The 19,717-nt window shown below is 42.1% G+C and overlaps 1 pseudogene; it reads right to left on the reverse strand.

Moving 5' to 3' along the window:
- Positions 1 to 16,440: 16,440 nt before the first annotated feature.
- Positions 16,441 to 18,989, reverse strand: LOC104728316 (uncharacterized; annotated as a pseudogene).
- Between the last annotated feature and the right edge of the window lie 728 nt (positions 18,990 to 19,717).

Genomic DNA, 19,717 nt, shown 5'->3' on the forward strand with positions numbered 1-19,717 from the left:
CTTAGTGTGTCATATCTAAGTTGTAATCAAGCATGTAGTCTAAAATATCTCCATCTCTCTTAGAAGTACACTTCGTTCTTCCCCTTCAATCCGCTGCAATTCCATCTCTCACCTTCTCCGCCGTTCATCTCTCCATTCCGCTGCATCTTCAACCCATTCATCTTCATCATTTCGTTCATCCCTATTCAAGACCTTGAAAAGTGTGTCATTGGGCATAGATCCTCATCCATGAGTCTATCATGTGGTATCAGAGCCACTTTGCAACCAGGTTTTGAAATTCCAATCGTCACTTTTTGTTTTCCCAGATTTTTTGTTCATCTTGCGAGAACTTTATGAAATCAACTGTTGTCGAACCAGCAAGGAGTCTAGTATTTTTGAAAATTGATTTCAGAATTTTTGGATTTGTTTTTATATTTTTCCAGATCAGTTTTCATTTGCATGTTTTTGGAACTATTTACTTGTTGGATCTTTGATTTGTTTTCAGGTACAATGGAAGAAGAAGAGTCATCCACCTCTATCCTGGAAAGGAGAATCACGAAATCAATCACATCTGCTATGGCAACGATGCTCGACGAAAAGATTGGTGCTCTACGTCAAAGGCAACACCAAGATCTTAAGCCCAAGCCACCAGACGACACATCTAGATCAATCCGGAGCAGCCCACAGAAAACCTCTTACACTCCCAAATCTAAATATGTGATTCATTCTAAAATCTCTCTGGCTCATAAACTCTATAAATTTGCAGGAAAAGGAGACTATCTTGAGTGGGAGAAAAACATGGATGATTGGTTCTACTACAAGGACATCCCAAGAAAGGAGAGATTAGCTTTTGCACTTACCCAACTCACAGGAGACGCTTACAAATGGTGGTTGCAAGAAGTTGATGACCGTTGGTATTACAAAGAGCCAGAAATCACATTGTGGAGAGATCTTAAGAAGTTTTTAAGGAAAAAGAATGCTCCACAAGCATTACACTGTGTTCCCCAAGCCAATGGCATAATCCAACCAGTTCCAGAAAAGAAACCAGCCAAAGTCCCGGACCAAAAGAAAACCCCAACATCCGTGGAGGCAAAGACGCAGTCAGATCTTTTTGAGGAGTTAACCGAGTACATTAATTTTGAGAAGTTGAAGGCTAAGTCAACATCTCAACCAAAAAAGGTCCCTGAACAGATTGTCGTTCATGAAAAAGTCTAAAATCATCGCTTGACTCAAGTGGAGAACCAAAGCAATGCAAGTCTTCTACACTTTCAAAATCAAAGGAAGTAACTGTTCAAGGTTTAGAAAATTCCAATTCTTGTATGATGCACTTGTCTTTCCCCAAAAGTGTTGAGATAAGTATAGATTCTGATAGACGACAATGGAAGCAAGCAGAACAAGAAAAGGAGAATAAGGAGTTTGAAAGAAAGGATCAGTCCGGACCCAAGGAGGAACAACTCAGAGACGGACCCGAGGAGAAACAACTTGGAGAAGGATCCAAGGAGAGACAGTTCATTGTTGAGGATGATGTTGTTATAACAAATGGACCTATGACTCTATCTCAAGCTAAGTGTGCTGTTTCTTTTATCCAATCTTATTTGGTGCTTGAAAAACTAACCCATTTGGAACCGGAGCAACCGAGTAGAATTAATTCCTTTTTACAGGTTCAGGAAGAAGAATCACTAGAAACAACACAGATGAGTTTTCCATTTATTAGAGATTTGGAGCAGATCAACATTGTGCCAAACCCAATCCTTATAGCATACCTTTGTAACTACCCAAGAAAGCACTTAAGGAAATTGATTTGGTTAGGACAGATCCTAATTATTTTGTGATGATTTCTGCTCAAGATGAAAAATGTTTTGGTTTAGAAAATGTGAAAGAATTTTGTGTTTCAAAATCTGTTTTTGACAAAATGATTCCAACTTTTGAAACTTTCGCTTTTAAAAACTTCAATAACCAAAAATGTTTGTTGGTTGAAAAAAATCATGAATTTAACTCTTCTTTGAGAGTTTCTTTGTGTAGCATTGCAATAGAACCATTTAAAAGTAAAATTGAACATGTAATGGTTAAACCTTTTTCTAACATGAGACATTAGCTTGAAAAAGAGTTATGTGATTGTAAACTCTACAATGAGCTTTGCAAACCAACTGTGAAAGATCATGTTTTTTATTTCTCTAATTTAAGTATAATGCACTTGTTCTTTCCCATGATTGCTAAGAAAGGAACAGGTTACATGAAGAAACAAAATTACTTTGGAGAAGAAACATGTTCTGTTCAAATCAAGGAGAAACCACCATATATGCCAAAAAAAAATCTATCATTTTGGAGTTAGAAGCTGGAAGTATCTTAGGAAAACTACTTCAATCGCCCAAGGATGCTCCATTCTAAAACTCTATTTTGATAAAAAACTACATGAATATCTGTTTGATATTTTCATATGTGCGTAAACTGTTTCCTTTTGATGTAGGAGATCTTGCGGAGCATGGAAAAGTAGTCAAAGTTTTCTCAACACTCAAAGATGAACCACCTGATGCAACACATGTGCTCATACCAAATTGTCATAAGATAAGTATTTTTATTATCAAGGATATTTTTATCCAAGATCACACATATATGATTCGCTTGTCTTTGTCAAGAGAGCCAAATACAGGTTTTAGAGCAACCATGAAGCACATAAGAAAAATTGAAAAGAAAGTGGAAGACAAAGGATTTAAGCCACCTGATTTGGATCAAGATGAGCACCAAGATATCAGCAGTTTCATACTGATCCAAGAAGAACCCCCAGATCCACTTCCATTAATCATGATGAGCATGAATCATACCCAAGTCACTATACAGCTAAGTACTAAAGAGGAGGCCCCAGATTCAGCAGTTCTTTCATCCAAAGTCTTTGCGAGAACCGGAATTGGAGATGTTTTGATGCATGATCATAAATCCAATGGTTGTTTTAGGATGATCTTTGAGGTTGGAGAACAACTAATGGTACACTTGACGAGTAAACAATTTCCAGCTGAAAAGGAGTCAAAACTAATGCCAAAGATTGAAGGACCATTCAAAGTGCTAAAATAGGTCAACAACAATGCTTACACACTCGACCTCCAAGGTAAGTACAAAGTGAATGGCAGTTTCAATGTTTCTGATCTTCTTCCTTATTGTGCAGATAATTCGGATTTGAGGTCAAATCCTTTTCAAGTGGGAGAGGATGATGAGACAATGGACAGCTCAACTAAAGGACATGGACATAAGGAGCAGCTTGAACCAGATAAAGCATTGGAGGAGCAGCTTGAACCAGAGGAAGCATTGATGGAGCAGCTTGTACCAGCGGAAGCATCGGAGGAAGCATTGATTGTTTCGGCGGGTCCTCTAACAAGGTCAAAATCAAGGAGGTTCAACCAAGCCATCAATGGTCTACTTAGAGAGCTGGAAAATAAGCAATAAGACATGGCTCAAGCCATCCTAACAATGATCACAGCTCAGGGTGTTCGATGAAGGGTTAAGTGTTGCTTATGCACTCTTTTTCCCTTGTCAAGTTTTGTCCCATTGGGTTTTCTTGACAAGGTTTTTAATGAGGCTTAAGTGACACTTACAAGGCCCCTTTGTCACCCATTTCGTGGTCCAAGGCCCATCTTTTTGTCTTGGCCCATTTTTTATTTCTCTCTTGTTCAAACTTTGCATTTATTGCTTTTGTATTTTCCTAGGCATTGTGCATGAGCTTGACCTTGTTAATGCTCTTGCATGATTTCCTAGATATTTATTTCTCCCTTCTCTCCTCTTTTCCTTCGTCCCTCCCTCCTCCTATAAAAAGACAATGTGGTTCTCATTTGTTTCTCATCAAACATTTCAATCAAAAATCTTCTTTTTACTTGTTTGATCAGAGAAGTGTGTAGTATCTTCTCAACTTGTTTACTTCTTAGTGTGTCATATCTAAGTTGTAATCAAGCATGTAGTCTAAGATATCTCCATCTCTCTTGGAAGTTGTAACATCCGCGAACCGGAATCTCGGTTTAGGATGTGCATCGATCGATGCAGGTGGAGCATCGGTTGATGCTGACTCAATTTCGTGCGTTTTGACTTAAGTTAAACGCTGTGTTTTGGGAAAAAGGGAAAGGAAACCCTTAAGTCGTTCCTTTTGTCTCATTCGACGACTTTAGCCATTTTTGAGAGAAAACGAAAGAGAGAAAGAGTTTTGTGGGTGTTCTTGGTGATTCCTAGAGATTTGAGGCTGTTCTTCTGGAGATCTGTAGCTGGGGTCGTTGTAGGAACTTCCTAGAAGTGTTTTCTTGCGTGTGTAAGGTTCAGAATCGCCTTGGCAAAGGTAAGTGAAGGACCATGGCTTATCTAAGCTAGAGAACTCTCTAATTTGCTTGTTGTATGTTGTTAGACTTGTTAGATTGATAATTGGGACGTTAGGAAGCTTTTTTGTGGCTTGGGATCGAGTTTTGTGGTTGTAGGAACAAAGATCCGGCGAGAAGCTTTGGAGAAAACATGATGCTCGGCATTGCATCGATCGATGCATATCTTGCGTCGGTCGATGCAAGTGCGAGGACGGCGCGTAAAACTCTAGGGTTTCGTGTTATGTTGAGCATGCATCGGTCGATGCAGTTTGGGTGTTGGTCAATGCTTGTGTAACTTGCATCGATCGATGCAGCCCTTGTATCGGTCGATGCATCACCATGTGGTGTCGGTCGATGCATGTTGGTGTCGGTCGATGCAGAGTCCTGGTTTGTTATTTGTTGTTTGTTGATTGTTGTTTGATGGTTAGAGATGAATCTATTGCTTGTGTGTATAGCCCAGTAGATGGGAGGATTGCCTTACTGAGTGTTTATTAAATACTCATGCATTGCAATACGTGTTTGTGGTGCAGGTAAAGGCAAAGTGTGATCCTGGAATCAAGGCAATGAAGAGGAGGATGTTCTAGGGACTCGGTTGGATGTTGTCTGACATTGTTAGGTTGCTAGAGTCGGGTCTTTAGAACTTGCTAGGTTGTTGGTTCTTTGTTTTCTGCTGTTTGATATTGGAGTATTATTATATTGGTTTATTATTTAATTATTGGTTTTTGTTATTCCGCTGTTGGTTGTGTTTGTGGTTAGGTGGCTAGTGGATATGGGACCACTAGTTGTAGTTCTATTATTATTATTATTTATTATTTATTTATTATTATTAAAAAAAAAAAAAACGGGTCGGGTCGTTTCAGTTTGGTATCAGAGCCCTTACGGTTCTAGGTTTGGGTTCACTAGGTTTATGTTGTGATGTTTGGGATTGCATGTTTGATTGATTATGTGAGTTAGTCAATTGTGTATGGCATGGAGTCATAGAACATCCTCTTCGAGCCTACAGTGTGATTCCACGATGAGTTTTGGTTTTTGTGTTTTTGTATTATGTTAAGATTTCTTGTTAGCCTTTGTTCTTGGAAGTGCAGTGGCTAAAGGTGTTTGAGTTGTTGGTCGTGGATGGGAACGTGGTCGTGGTCATGGTCGGGCGGGTCCTGAGGCCAGCGAGTGTGTGGTCCAGAGTTCCACGAGGAGGTACGTCAGAGGGTCGCAAGCGTATCAGGAGGGACCAGAGGGGGTTAGCCGGTGAGCGTGTCGGGGGTGCTGGGAACCCAGGTGTGGGGTTGTAGCAGGTGGAGCCCAGGGTCAAGATGATCGCTTGGCGGATCTGTTGGTGTACTGTCGGAGCTGTTACCGAGAGGGGTACCAGTGCAGGCTCCAGTTGTGTCGCATGTGGCGGGGTACAGCCGAGGGCTGCGGATGTTGAGGACTTTCCATCTTATGTTAGGAGGATCGAGCAGTGGTAGATGACCGATTCGAGATTCTTCGCGAGAGGTATCGAGCCTAGAGAGGCGGATAGATGGACATATGTAGTTGGAGCAGATATTTCTCTGTTTGGTGGGTAATCCAGTTGGATATTAGAAGTTCTGTGGGTAGGTGTAACATTGTAATGTTATACTCGTACCACGAGAAGTACCTTTGGTCGAAAGATGTTTATAGTCCTTAAGGATTGTTGCTCCTGAAACGATGGTGGTTTTCCTTGAATACCGATAGCTCGAGGGGTTGTGAGCTCCTAGAGTGGCAGAGGGGATGATGTTCTCCAGAGGGGATGAGTAGTTCCCCTGATACCGAGATCTTGAGGATTGTGGTCCAAGAGTGAGACGGTATAACTCAAAGATGGTGGTCTGAGAGTGAGATCGGTATGGCTCGAAGGTTGCGACCTAAGAGTGGAAGAGTTGGGAGCAAGCAATGCCTAGTACGTGAGTATAAACATAACGACTGAATGTAGACCTCGAGAGATTGACGGTGGTTTAATCTCGGGGGTTGGATGTGTGACCAATGGGTCAGTGTTTTATGACCAGAGCGGCTATGAATGTTTGGCTGTTGCGCAGGATTGTGAGGCCGGTGGTGCTGGAGTCCCGGGAAGGGGAGTTGCAGCAGGTTTGAACCGGGAAAGGCATGTTTGCTAGATACATAAGTTCACGAGAAACCTTCATGGCAGGATAAACTAATCGTTGCGATGATGCCGGATGAAGTTCATTGGAGATGGATAGGGTTGCTAGATTCATGGTTTTGGTAAGCTTGCTAGGGAAAATAAGTCAAGTGGTTTGAGTTGGCGGCCTGCAAAGCATTTGATACGGCGAATCGGAATATGCGAACGTATGGTACTTGTTTGTTTTATTACGCTCGTATTGATGATTTGTTGTGGAGAATTGCTAAGCGGAAAGCTAATTTTGGATTAAGTTACCTTGTGAAAGTTTTCCCTAAGAGACAAGTTACTAAAGGTTCTTGTATGGACAAGAGTTGTTGATATACGGATGGTGGTGAGTTGATGTCAACATACTTGATTTTTAGTCTAGTAGAGTTGAGGAACAAAATAGGGGATTCTTACGTCTTATCACTTCACCGTGGGGAGCGTCGTTTTTTTTTGTCAAGTAGAAGGACGAGGTATGGGTTTATGAGTTCGTGGCGATGTCGTTTGGGATGAAAAATGCACCAGCAGCGTTTACGAGATTGATGAACAGCGTGTTTCAGGAGTTTCTGGAAGTGCCTATCATCATTTTCATCGACGACATCCTGGTTTATTCTAAGAGTCCTGAGGAGCATGCAGTGCTTTTGAGGGCAGTTAAGGAGAAGCTGCGGGAGCAGAAGTTGCTTGCTAAGTTGAGCAAGTGCAGTTTTTGGCAGCGTGAGATGGGCTTTATGGGTCATATTATGTCTGCAAACGGGGTTTCTGTAGATCCGGAGAAGATTCAGGCTATCAGAGATTGGCTTAGACCGCAGAATACCATAGAGATCAGGAGTTTTCTTGGATTGGCAGGATACTACAGGAGATTCGTGTACAGGTTTGCGAGCAGAGCACTACCTATGACTAAGTTGACAGGGAAGGATGTTCCTTTTGTTTGGTCAGAGGAGTGTGAGGAAGGCTTTGCAAGCCTGAAGGAGATGTTGACTACTGCGCCAGTGTTGGCTTTACCTGAGCAGGGAGAACCCTATGTGGTTTATATAGATGCATCTAGAGTTGGTTTGGGGTGCGTTCTGATGCAGCATGGGAAGGTGATTGCCTACGCTTCGCGGTAGTTGCGGAAGCATGAAGGCAACTATCCTACTCATGATTTGGAGATGGGTGTTGTAGTTTTTCCCTTAAGATTTGGAGATCTTATCTTTATGGTGCAAAGGTACAGGTGTTTACAGATCATAAGAGTCTGAAGTATATATTCACTCAGCCTGAGCTGAATTTGAGGCAGAGGCAGTGGATGGAGCCTTTGGCAGACTATGATTTGGAGATAGTCTATCATCCTAGTAAGGCTAACTTGGTTGCAGATGCTCTGAGTCGGAAGAGGGTAGCTTCGGCTCAGGACAGGAGATGGAGTCTCTGATAGGAGAGATCGGTGCGTCGAGTTTGTGTGTTGTGTCTTAGGTTCCGTTGGGTTTGGAGGCGGTTGATAGAGCAGATCTTCTGAGCAGAGTGCGGTTGGCTCAGGAGGGGGATTTGGGACTGGTGAATGCCTCAAAGAATGTTGATTCAGAGTATCAGGTCTCAGATAATGGTACTATCCTGGTGCACGGTCGGGTTTGTGTGCCCAAGGATGAGGAGTTGAGGCAGGAGATCCTGAGAGTGGCTCATGAGAGCAAGTTTTCTATTCATCCAGGAGCGACTAAGATGTACCGTGATCTCAAGAGGTACTATCATTGGGTCGGGATGAAGAAGGATGTAGCTAGTTGGGTCGCGAGGTGCGATGTGTGCCAGCTAGTGAAGGCGGAGCATCAGGTTCCAGGAGGGTTACTGAAGAGTCTTCCCATTCCGGAGTGGAAGTGGAATATGATTACTATGGACTTCGTGGTAGGTTTTCCAGTGTGAAGGACGTTTGATGCTATTTGGGTCATAGTGGACCGGTTGACTAAGTCAGCACATTTTCTGGCCATTAAGAAGACTGATGGAGCAGCGGTCCTGGCTAAGAAGTATGTGAAGGAGATAGTCAGGTTGCATGGGGTGCCAGCGAGCATTGTGTCTGATAGGGATTCTAAGTTCACTTTGGTGTTCTGGAGAGCGTTTCAGGCAGAGATGGGCACTAAGGTGCATATGAGTACAGCTTATCATCCCCAGACGGATGGACAGTCAGAGAGGACGATTCAGACGCTGGAGGATTTGCTGAGGATGTGTGTGTTGGATTGGGGAGGACATTGGGCAGATCACTTGAGCTTGTTAGAGTTTGCTTACAACAACAATTATCAGGCCAGTATTACGATGGCTACCTATGAGGCTTTGTATGGGAGGTCGTGTCGTACACCGTTATGCTGGACTCCGGTGGGGGAGAGGAGCATTTACGGGGCAGGTTTTGTTCAGGAGACCTCAGAGAAGATTCAGGTTCTCAAGCTGAACATGAAAGAAGCTCAGGATCGGCATAGGAGTTATGCCGATAGGAGGAGGAGAGATCTTGAGTTTCAGGTTGGAGATAGAGTATACCTCAAGATGGCGATGTTGCAGGGTCTGAACAGGTCATTGACTGAGACTAAGTTGAGTCCGAGGTATATGGGTCCGTTCAGAGTGATTGAGCGTGTCAGACCAGTGGCTTATAGACTGGAGTTACCTGAGGTTATGTGTGCTTTCCATAAGGTTTTCCATGTTTCTATGTTGAGGAAGTGTCTCCGTGAGAATGATCAGTTGTTAGCTAAGATTCCTGAGGATCTTCAGCCTAACATGACTTTGGAGGCGAGACCAGTGAGGGTTCTCGAGAGGAAAATTAAGGAACTTCGGAAGAAGAAGATTCCTTTGATGAGAGTCCTTTGGGACTGTGATGGTGTTGAGGAGCAGACTTGGGAGCTTGAGGCGAGGATGAAGGAAAGGTTTAAGAAGTGGTATGAGAAGCAAGCCGCGACGTGAGCTTGTCTAGCCTGGTCCCATCTGTAATCCGTGGCTGGAGCGGGAATGGAGTATTCCATCCCATCTCTCTTGTTTACTTGGTCGCTTGGGGTGGTTGGTTGTGCGATTAAGTAACAAGATGAGGTGGTGCTCGGGGTACAAAGTTTCCATGAGGCGGTGTTTTTGGAGAAAAGTTTCCTGAAACAGAAGTTTTCTAAAGTGGAAAGTGGTAAAGTGGAAGGTTTTATGGGAGTTAAAATTTGTCCATTTTGGGGGAAGAATCCGTGGAGGGGCTTATGTGGCCTTAGTGGCAGACTTTTTAGTCATTGTGTGGCCTTAGTGGCGGTCTTTCGAGACATTGTGTGGCCTTTGTGGCAGGCTGTTTAGCCAGATGTGCGGCCTTTGTGGCGGGCTGTTTAGCCAGTTTTGTTGCCTTTGTGGTGGGCTGTTTAGCCAGATGTGTGGCCTTTGTGGCGGGCTGTTTAGCCAGATGTGCGGCCTTTGTGGCGGGCTGTTTAGCCAGTTTTGTTGCCTTTGTGGTGGGCTGTTTAGCCAGATGTGTGGCCTTTGTGGCGGGCTGTTTAGCCAGATGTGTGGCCTTTGTGGCGGGCTGTTTAGCCAGAGTGCCTGTTTAGGCGGTCCTTTGGGACAGATGGCCTTGGTGGCGGTCCTGTTTAGGACATTTATTTGGCCCTTGTGGCAGTGAGATGATCCTTGTGTGGTCAGGAGGTATCCCAGTGAGGGGATATGTGGTTGGTAGGACATTGAGATGTCTTACGCGAGCCACAGCAAGGAAACCTGGATAGGGATAGGACTCAGACGTGTTCAGAATTGTTTGCTCGCGACTCTTGGGGGACTTTGGTTCTCCTAGTACTGCCATATTCGGAGACTTTGTGACTTGGGAGTATTGTTGGTATATCGACTTCGGATGATGATCCGGAGGCACGCTATAGGGTGACGACTCGAGAGACGAGTTTGGATTTTTCCTTATATATTATGGCATGCGAGCTTAGGCCCGATAAGGAGCCAACATTTTGGCATGCAGACTTAGGTCTCCCAATAAAAACTCAAGGTTTAGGCCTATGGGTAAAAAGGAAAGTCCAAAAGTCGAGAGCAAATGACGCCTGGAGCGTGAGTCTATTGCCTAGAGGTGACCTTCTGTAGATCGGTTGGAGGAGTGCGAGCCGTGGAGACGGTTGCACGGGAGTCTTTGGCTGATGGTTGTTCGAGATTCGAGGACGAATCTAAATTGGTGGGGGAGAATTGTAACATCCATGAACCGGAATCCCGGTTTAGGATGTGCATCGATCGATGCAGGTGGAGCATCAGTCGATGCTGACTCAATTTCGTGCGTTTTGACTTAAGTTAAATGCTGCGTTTTGGGAAAAAGGGAAGGAAACCCTTAAGTCGTTCCTTTTGTCTCATTAGACGACTTTAGCCGTTTTTGAGAGAAAACGAAAGAGAGAAAGAGTTTTATGGGCGTTCTTGGTGATTCCTGAAGATTTAAGGCTGTACTTGTGGAGATCTGTAGCTGGGATCGTTGTAGGAATTTCATAGAAGTGTTTTCTTGCGTGTTTAAGGTTCAGAATCGTCTTGGCAAAGGTAAGTGCAGGACCATGGCTTATCTAAGCTAGAGAACTCTCTAATTTTCTTGTTGTATGTTGTTAGACTTGTTAGATTGATAATTGGGACGTTAGGAAGCTTTCTTGTGGCTTGGGATCGAGTTTTGTGGTTGTAGGAACGAAGATCCGGCGAGAAGCTTCGGGGAAAACATGATGCTCGGCATTGCATTGGTCGATGCATATCTTGCGTCGGTCGATGCAAGTGCGAGGACGGCGCGTAAAACTCTAGAGTTTTCGTGTTATGTCAAGCATGCATCGGTCGATGCAGTTTGGGTGTCAGTCGATGATTGTGTAACTTGCATCGATCGATGCAGCCCTTGTATCGGTCGATGTATCCCCATGTGGTGTCGGTCGATGCATGTTGGTGTCGGTTGATGCATGTTGGTGTCGGTCGATGTAGAGTCCTGGTTTGTTATTTGTTGTTTGTTGATTGTTGTTTGATGGTTAGAGATGACTCTATTGCTTGTGTGTATAGCCCAGTAGATGGGAGGTTGCCTTACTGAGTGTTTATTAAATACTCATGCATTGCAATATGTGTAATATTCCCTAAGACTTGTAATATAAATACCAAGGCTTGGTGAAGAGTTTCATTCAAGCTGGAGTGAGTAAGTTTGAGTGTGAGAGTCTTAAGAGTCTTTGTAATCCTTTGAGTGTTTCAATAATAAAATATATCCCCTTGGTAAAAGATCTTTCTTATATCCTTACACAATCATATAATCATTTTTCCAAATACTTCCTAAACACTTAGCATTGATCCTAAAAACCTCCTAAGTGGTTGTACCATTATGTGTGTGTAATCCCATAAAAGAAGAAATTGCAAAGACGTCTTGCGCCACATCTCATTCGGAGTTTCTCACAAAATGCTCATCTCCTTTATGGAAGAATCCAGATTTCTTCATATCCTTACCCTTCAAGAAGAATGAAGATATCAACCCAACTAAAGCAAGTCACCCAGGAATGAACCCAGATCACTACAATCTTGCACTCGAAGAGATTGACCAACTCCAGAAAGAAGACCTCATTGAGAAAACCACTTCACCTTGGGCATGCGAAGCATTCTTCGTCAACAAACGGGCTGAACAGGTGCGAGGAAAACTCAGATTAGTCATCAACTATCAACCACTCAACCATTTCCTTGCCGATGACAAGTTTCCTTTGCCAAAGAGAGAAATGTTATTCCAAAAACTCCCACAAGCACAAATCTTCTCCAAGTTTGACTTAAAAGCAGGATTTTGGCAGCTTGGAATCAAGCCAGAGGACAGACCAAAGACGGGATTTTGTGTACCATACCGTCATTACCACTGGAAAGTCATGCCTTTTGGACTAAAGGTAGATCCTTCATTATTCCAAAAAGCTATGATCAAGATATTCGAGCCTATCCTCCCAAATGCGCTGGTGTATATCGACGATATTCTGCTATTCTCGTCAGACATAGATTCCCACACTTCATTATTGGCAAAGTTCCACAGTATCGTGCAAAAATACGGTATTATGCTATCAGAAAAGAAGATGGTGAACGGAGAAACAAAGATTGATTTTCTAGGAATGCACATATCCAAGGGAGAATACTACCTCCAACCTCACATTGCCACCCAACTCAATGAGTTTCCAGATGAACAACTATCTTTCAAGCAAGTCCAACAGTTTCTGGGGATTGTCAATTATATGTCGGATTTCATTCATGGTCTTGCAAAACACAGATCAGTTCTCTCTGCTCAACTCAAGAAAGATGCCCCTCCTTGGAGCCAGAAATGCACAGAAGCAGTAAAAGAATTGAAGAAAATTTCCACAACCTTACCAACACTAAAAATCCCAGCAAAAGGAAAAAGAATTCTGCAGACGGACGCAAGTGATTGCTATTGGTGAGCAATACTCTTAGAAGAAGACGAGAAAAGGAAAAGACATATATGTGGCTATAAAAGTGGAGTCTTCAAAGATAGCGAAAAACACTACCATTATACTTACAAGGAGATACTCGCTGTCAAAAGAGGAATTGAAAAATTTGAGTTTCATTTCGTGGGCCAACATTTCCTCATCGAGATGGACATGTCATCATTTCCAAAAATGATTCAGTTCAAGCAAAAGGTACTACCACAAGCTCAGTTACTCAGGTGGGAAAGTTGGTTTTCCCAGTGGAAATTCGATGTTAAACACATCAAAGGAAACGACAACTTCCTCCTAGATTTTCTTTCAAGAACTCAGCGTCAAATCTCGACAATAGTACCCATGATATACACCCTCAGTCCAGACAATCCAACATAAGATAACCTACGGAAAAATATTGCCGATATGCCGCATGGAATAAGAGAATCGTTACTCGACAATGTATTGATCTACAGAGGGATTGAGACACTGCATGGTTTCCTAAAGCTTTATATACACCGGTATGGTCTTGATCAGGGTCCACTTCTTGGCCTCCCTTACCACCCGGCCTATCCCTTCCTTACCACCATCCATATGAACCCTGCTCATTATGGCCGGTTTCCTATAGAAGCATACCTCCTACTTTGGTACATGGCAGATCTTTACACTATTGCAGTCCTCATCCACAAAAGTCAACTGCTCCAGTACTTGGCGAAATGCATATTGACCAGACGAAAGGCGCATTACAAATTACTATACAAGTGGCTCATATTATTCCATGATGTTACCTGGTGGCAAGAGCATGTTCGTGCACAACCTGAGTTGGATATACTTGTCACGGTCAGGATCACTACAATCCAAGAAGAACAAGACGGAGAAATCATTATCCTAAAGAAATATGATGCAAACGTTGAGAAAAGCTACAATAATGATGCTTTTGCCTCGGGGAACTTCCATCAACGCGCAAAGCAAATTGCATTATTGAATGGATTTAATGAATCTGAAGTTGACCCTAATCTTCTTTGTCCTCACATAGCACACTGGTACAACAGACACGTCTACCCGCTAGCATTCGCTGAAGAAATACGTCAAGTGTTAGCAGGCTTTCATGATCAATACGCGTGGCCACAATCAAATCCATATCATCCAGTCTACAGAGTTGAAGGGAAAAAATACAAGATAAAGCGATACATTCCAGGCCAAAAGATCTACGTCACAAAAGTCGCCTCAGGCAGTGAAGAACACGACAACGGATAAGATAGACGTCGCCTCTCTTTTGGAGACAGGGGGAATAAATAATAAGTGTGTGATATATGATAGTGAAGTTTATGGTTATGAGAGAGTTGAATAAATAGAAGGTTGTAAAATAAAGTAGAGAGTTGAATAAATGGAGGGTTGTAAAATAAAGCATAGAAATACCTTATGGAATATTCTATGTAATATTCCCTAAGACTTGTAATATAAATACCAAGGCTTGGTGAAGAGTTTCATTCAAGCTGGAGTGAGTAAGTTTGAGTGTGAGAGTCTTAAGAGTCTTTGTAATCCTTTGAGTGTTTCAATAATAAAATATATCCCTTTGGTAAAAGATCTTATATCCTTACATAATCATATAATCATTTTTCCAAATACTTCCTAAACACTTAGAATTGATCCTAAAAACCTCCTAAGTGGTTGTACCACTATGTGTGTGTAATTGTGGTATCAGAGCCATGACAGTCTAAACTATAGCTCTTCTCTTCCAGAAAAGTAATACGCCATTACGTTGTCTTCCACCATGCTATCAAAAAGATTCTATGCCCTGAATGGGATAGATGACGTCAACCTCAAGCAGGCGTACCTGAATTCACTTCCAGAACCACTTGGAAATGAAACGTCAAGATATTGTCTCTCAAGAATATGCCTCTCAACCAAGCTTCACTTGGAAAAATATATCAAATTTCTCTGGCAGCCCTTGAAAAGCTATGCAACCACCAGAAGTTTTTCAAACAGCTTCAAGAACAAGGAAAGCTTCTAGGAAAAGCATGTGCTCGGCCAGAACTCAATATCAAATGCAGAGATAAGAGATGCCATTGTTCTACAAGTCATGGAAAAGAAAAGAGCTATAGAAGCAAGTGGCAGAAGAAATATCCAAAGCTATCTTCTAGAAAGAAATGGAAATTCTTTAGGAAGAAAACTCAAAGAGGTTTCAAAAAATCAGACAGATGTTACATCTGCAAGAAGAAGGGACATTATGCGAAACAGTGTCCTAACAAGAAGAAGAGAGACAACCTCCTTGGCTACTTGGCAAAGGTTGAAGATATTGACGACTCAGATATTGAATCCATCTTTTCTCTTGATGATGAACCAACTGATGATACAGTTCTTGCAATGGGTATGGAATTAGAACATGAATCTTCATAAGAGGATACTGGAGATGAAAGCGATAAAGACGACCAATTTTGTTTGACCTCTACACATTCGATTTCTGCAAAGTAGAGCAATCACATCAAGAAGAATTGGTGTATCTAACCCAACCATCTCCAAATGCCAAGATCTACATCTTCCCAAACAAGTATGATAAACCAATACCGGTCATTGCCTATTTTGACACTGGAGCTGCCTCATCCATCATCAAATCAGACCTCCTCCCAGCCTCACATTGGAATTCATGTTCAGTCGCTTTCAAAGTAGCCAACGGCCAGATATTCCATATCTCTTTTATCAGCAAGCCAATTTACATCCAACTTTTCCCCGGATACATGAGTAAATCCAAAGTATATGGTTCTAAACTCCCTGGAAAGTACTTTATACTTGGATTTGACATCCTTCATAGTCTTCGGAGAGTTTCGTGGCACCCGAAAGGTCTCAAACACAAAAATCAGCTGCTACCTTGGACAACGGTGTCTCATCTATACCCTATGGAGATGCTTTTATAGCTCTTTTCTTTTCCATGACTTATAGAACAATGGCATCTCTTATCTCTGCATTTGATATTGAGTTCTGGCCGATCACATGCTTTTCCTAGAAGCTTTCCTTGTTCTTGAAGCTGTTTGAAAAACTTCTGGTGGTTGCATAGCTTTTCAAGGGCTGCCAAAGAAATTTGATATATTTTTCCAAGTGAAACTTGGTTGAGAGGCATATTTTTGAGAGAAAATATCCTTGACGTTTCATTTCCAAGTGGTTCTAGAAGTGAATTCAGGTACGCCTGCTTGAGGTTGACGTCATCTATCCCATTCAGGGCATAGAATCTTTTTGACATTCGCTCATAATGTCTTTCAAGATCCTTCCTCTTGAAGGAGCAGCATCTCATGCTAAGATACTCTTCTCTGGCTTGGATAGTATAATGATCCCATGTGCCGAGAAATTCATTGTGGATGTGTCCCACCAAGGCATCGATTGTTGGAGATTGTCGGATTTGTAATTGTCGATATTGGCCTAAGCTTATCCACCATTGCCTGAGACGTCCTTGGAATTTAGCCACCAGTTTATCAATCGATGTAGGCAAAGTGGCTCCTGGGTTGAGTTGTTGTTCTATTAGCCATGCATGCATCTCATATACTTTGTCGCGCCATTTTGAAGGGGGAACATCATCAAAAGAAAAACCCTTATGTGGTTCTGTATTAAACCGCGGATTTCCTTCTGTCTAATTTCGTCCAGTTTCTTGAGTTTCTTCATATACGTTTCCACCTTCACTTTCTATGTCTTCTTCAACCACAGCCGGTGAGGCCATCATAAAAGGTGGGATTATGCCCTCATCATTTTCATCTTTTATTGGCATCTTTTCCATCATACTTTCTTGAGAAAAACTTTTTTCTCGTTTTGCAACCTTCTCAAGAAAAACAGTGATTGGATTAGCACGCTCCACCATGAATTGCGCTTTGGTGGTTTCGGGTTGATCTTGAGTTTTTGATGTCTCGGTCAAAGGTTTGGGTGGTTCAAGTATGGCTTCCTTCCCTGTTCTTTTTTCTGTTGGCTTTTTCTTTTTGGTAGACTGTTGTTCATAAACAACTTTTGTTGGTAAGAAGGAGGATGCTCCAAAAATACTATGGCATAAAGGTTGTGTTTGGGCTGTGTAAGGTGGTGTGTAGATGGGGTATGGTGTGAAAAGATCATATGGCATTGGAGGTTGGGTTTTGGGTTGGTTTTGTAAGGAGTTTAGCTGAGCTTTAAGGGACTTTAGCTCAGACTCTTTTTGGGACATGAGGGGAGAGTTTATGGAGACAGTAGTTGCAAGGTGGAGAAGTTCTTGGTGGAGAGAGGTTATCTTTTTGGTGAGTTCTTTAATGGAAAGGTCCACGATGGTTACCTTTTTGTCAATCTGGCTTAGGAGATAATTTTGGGTTGTGGCGTTCTCCGACTGCCAGTTCAAAGTTGATTTTGCGGTACTGATCTGCTTCACTGAGCCATCTGGGTTCTTAACATTTGGATTCCGGATTTTCCATGAGTGTTTTATATTGTTTTCTTCAAACTCTTTGGATGGAAATGGTGAATCCTGCTGTGATGGGGGTCCGAACATGTAACTTAGTTGTACCTCTTCTTTGTCAGGTGTTGTGGGAGTTGAGCCACCTGAATACAATACATAGTATTCGAAATTCTTGCCACTTGGTTCTCCGAGAAGGCCAACTTGTCTGTCTCCCGACTCAAATCGTTCTTTGAGGATTTGTTGTGTAGTTTTCTTTTTTCTCCTTCACCTTGGGGTGTCATCATCATCAGAACTATTCATGTGGCAGTGTTGGCAATCACAAACATCAAAGAATTTGTGGCCCTTTTCATCTTGAAAAGAGTAAATGGGATCTCCCAGCGAATCAAAAGATGAGATTGGAACACCATCTAAACGTGGATTGATCTCCAAAGTTTGAGCTTCTTCAAAAGAAGTAATTGTATTGATTTCTGTGCAGAAAGCCGTTGGTCTTGACTTTTCTTCTTGTTGCTTAAAAGCAATCTCTACAGCTCCATCTTTTCTCCTATGAATAGAAGAGTGCACCGATTGTATTGGGGCGCTACGGTCATGGAGTTTTTCGTAATTGGTAACCCATGATTCTGGAAGTAACGACAAGCTCATCTCTAGAAATCTGTCTAGGAATATGGATGCACGACGGGCTATGCTGGGATTCCAATTGTATGAGTAGCGCATCTTCATTGTCTCTAGGGAGACTTAAGTCCATTGCATGATTTTGGACTCTATACGCAATTTGATGGTGAAGCGTTGCTGCATACGTATTTCCAATTTGTGGAGCTCCTGTGATTTGCAGCTGTATTTGCATGTTCTGATATATTTGAGGGTCTTCTAATGCCACGTTGAAATTTGGGAAGAGGGTGACGAAAACAGTGCCAGCGTTTAGTGTTGTCTGGATATTTGCAATACAAGCATGTTGGTATTCTTTGTATCGGGTGTCGAGGAGAGCTACCCGTGCTACAACTGGTAAGCCTTTTCTGCCATGGAGTGTTAGCGCCAAACGTATCGCTCCATAGTGAAGATGGGTATATCCTTGAGTTCGCCAATGATGTATCATGCCTTCATTGATTCTGAGAGGAATCATTTGTTATGTTTCTGTCGCTGGAATGAGATGCTGTTCTAACGGAGATGCTAGAACGAGCTCCTTTGCATTATGTTTGTTAGGAACAAACACTTGACGAATGACTTTTGGAAAACTGGAATTTGGTTTAGTAAAAGCTTTATAAGAATTAAGTAATGGGAGTTGGGTAATAGGAACTTTGCTATCATCACTCACATACTCTACTTCATATAAGTAATCAACCTTTTTAGAATTTGATCGTCGAAAAGAGGGAGTTTTAGACAAAGAAGATGAACTTTCCATAATATATGATAGAACCAGAAACCAAGACAGAATACTATAACTCTCTTCTAGCCATTGAAGTAATAACAATCCATAAGTTGTCTACCTGTTTTCTTTTACGTACTACGGATATAGAGAAATTATTCAAGAGGTGCTTAGCTACGCAAACCGAGGCAACACATTTGCAACATAAAAAGCCTCAAGGTACTTCGAGCATTACAACCTCATAGAAATTTTTTCTCCATACCGTTTTTCCTTAGCATTGTTAGAATTCTGATGTGGAGGATCCATTAATATGGCAACCACATAGCATACTTTCATACTAGCATGGTGGAAGACAACGTAATGGCATATTACCTTTCTGGAAGAGAAGAGCTAGAGTGTAGACTGCCATGGCTCTAATACCACAATTACACACACATAGTGGTGCAGGTAAAGGTAAAATGTGATCGTGGAATCAAGGCAATGAAGAGGAGGATGTTCTAGGGACTCGGTTGGATGTTGTCTGGCATTGTTAGGTTGCTAGAGTCGGGTCTTTAGAACTTGCTAGGTTGCTGGTTCCTTGTTTTCTGCTGTTTGATATTGGAGTATTGTTATATTGGTTTATTATTTAATTATTGGATATTATTGGTTTTTGTTATTCTGCTGTTGGTTGTGTTTGTGGTTAGATGGCTAGTGGGTACGGGACCACTAGTTTTAGTTCTATTATTATTATTATTTCTTATTTATTATTATTTTAAAAAAACGGGTTGGGTCGTTTCAGAAGTACAATTCATTCCCCCTTCAATCCGCTGCAATTCCACCTCTTCACCTTCTCTGTCGATCATCTCTTCATTCCGCTGCATCTTTCACCCATCCTTCATCATCATTTCGTTCATTCATCCTCAAGACCTTGCAAAGTGTGTTCTTGGCAGTAGATCCTCATCCAGGAGCCTATCAGTCACCCATCCTGAGACTACTTCAGCATAAACATGCTTAACTATGGTATTCTCTGAGGATTCTTGACCGAAAAGATAAGTGTACTTTGGTGACATAGGTGGCCAAATCAATTATTTTAAACCTCTCTACATGTCCCTGAAATCGGGGTGTCACAATATTTATGTATATAGAAATTTGAAAAAT

This window comes from Camelina sativa, chromosome 11 (assembly GCF_030686135.1).
Source record: "Camelina sativa cultivar CO46 ecotype springtype chromosome 11, ASM3068613v1".
Lineage (NCBI taxonomy): Eukaryota > Viridiplantae > Streptophyta > Magnoliopsida > Brassicales > Brassicaceae > Camelina > Camelina sativa.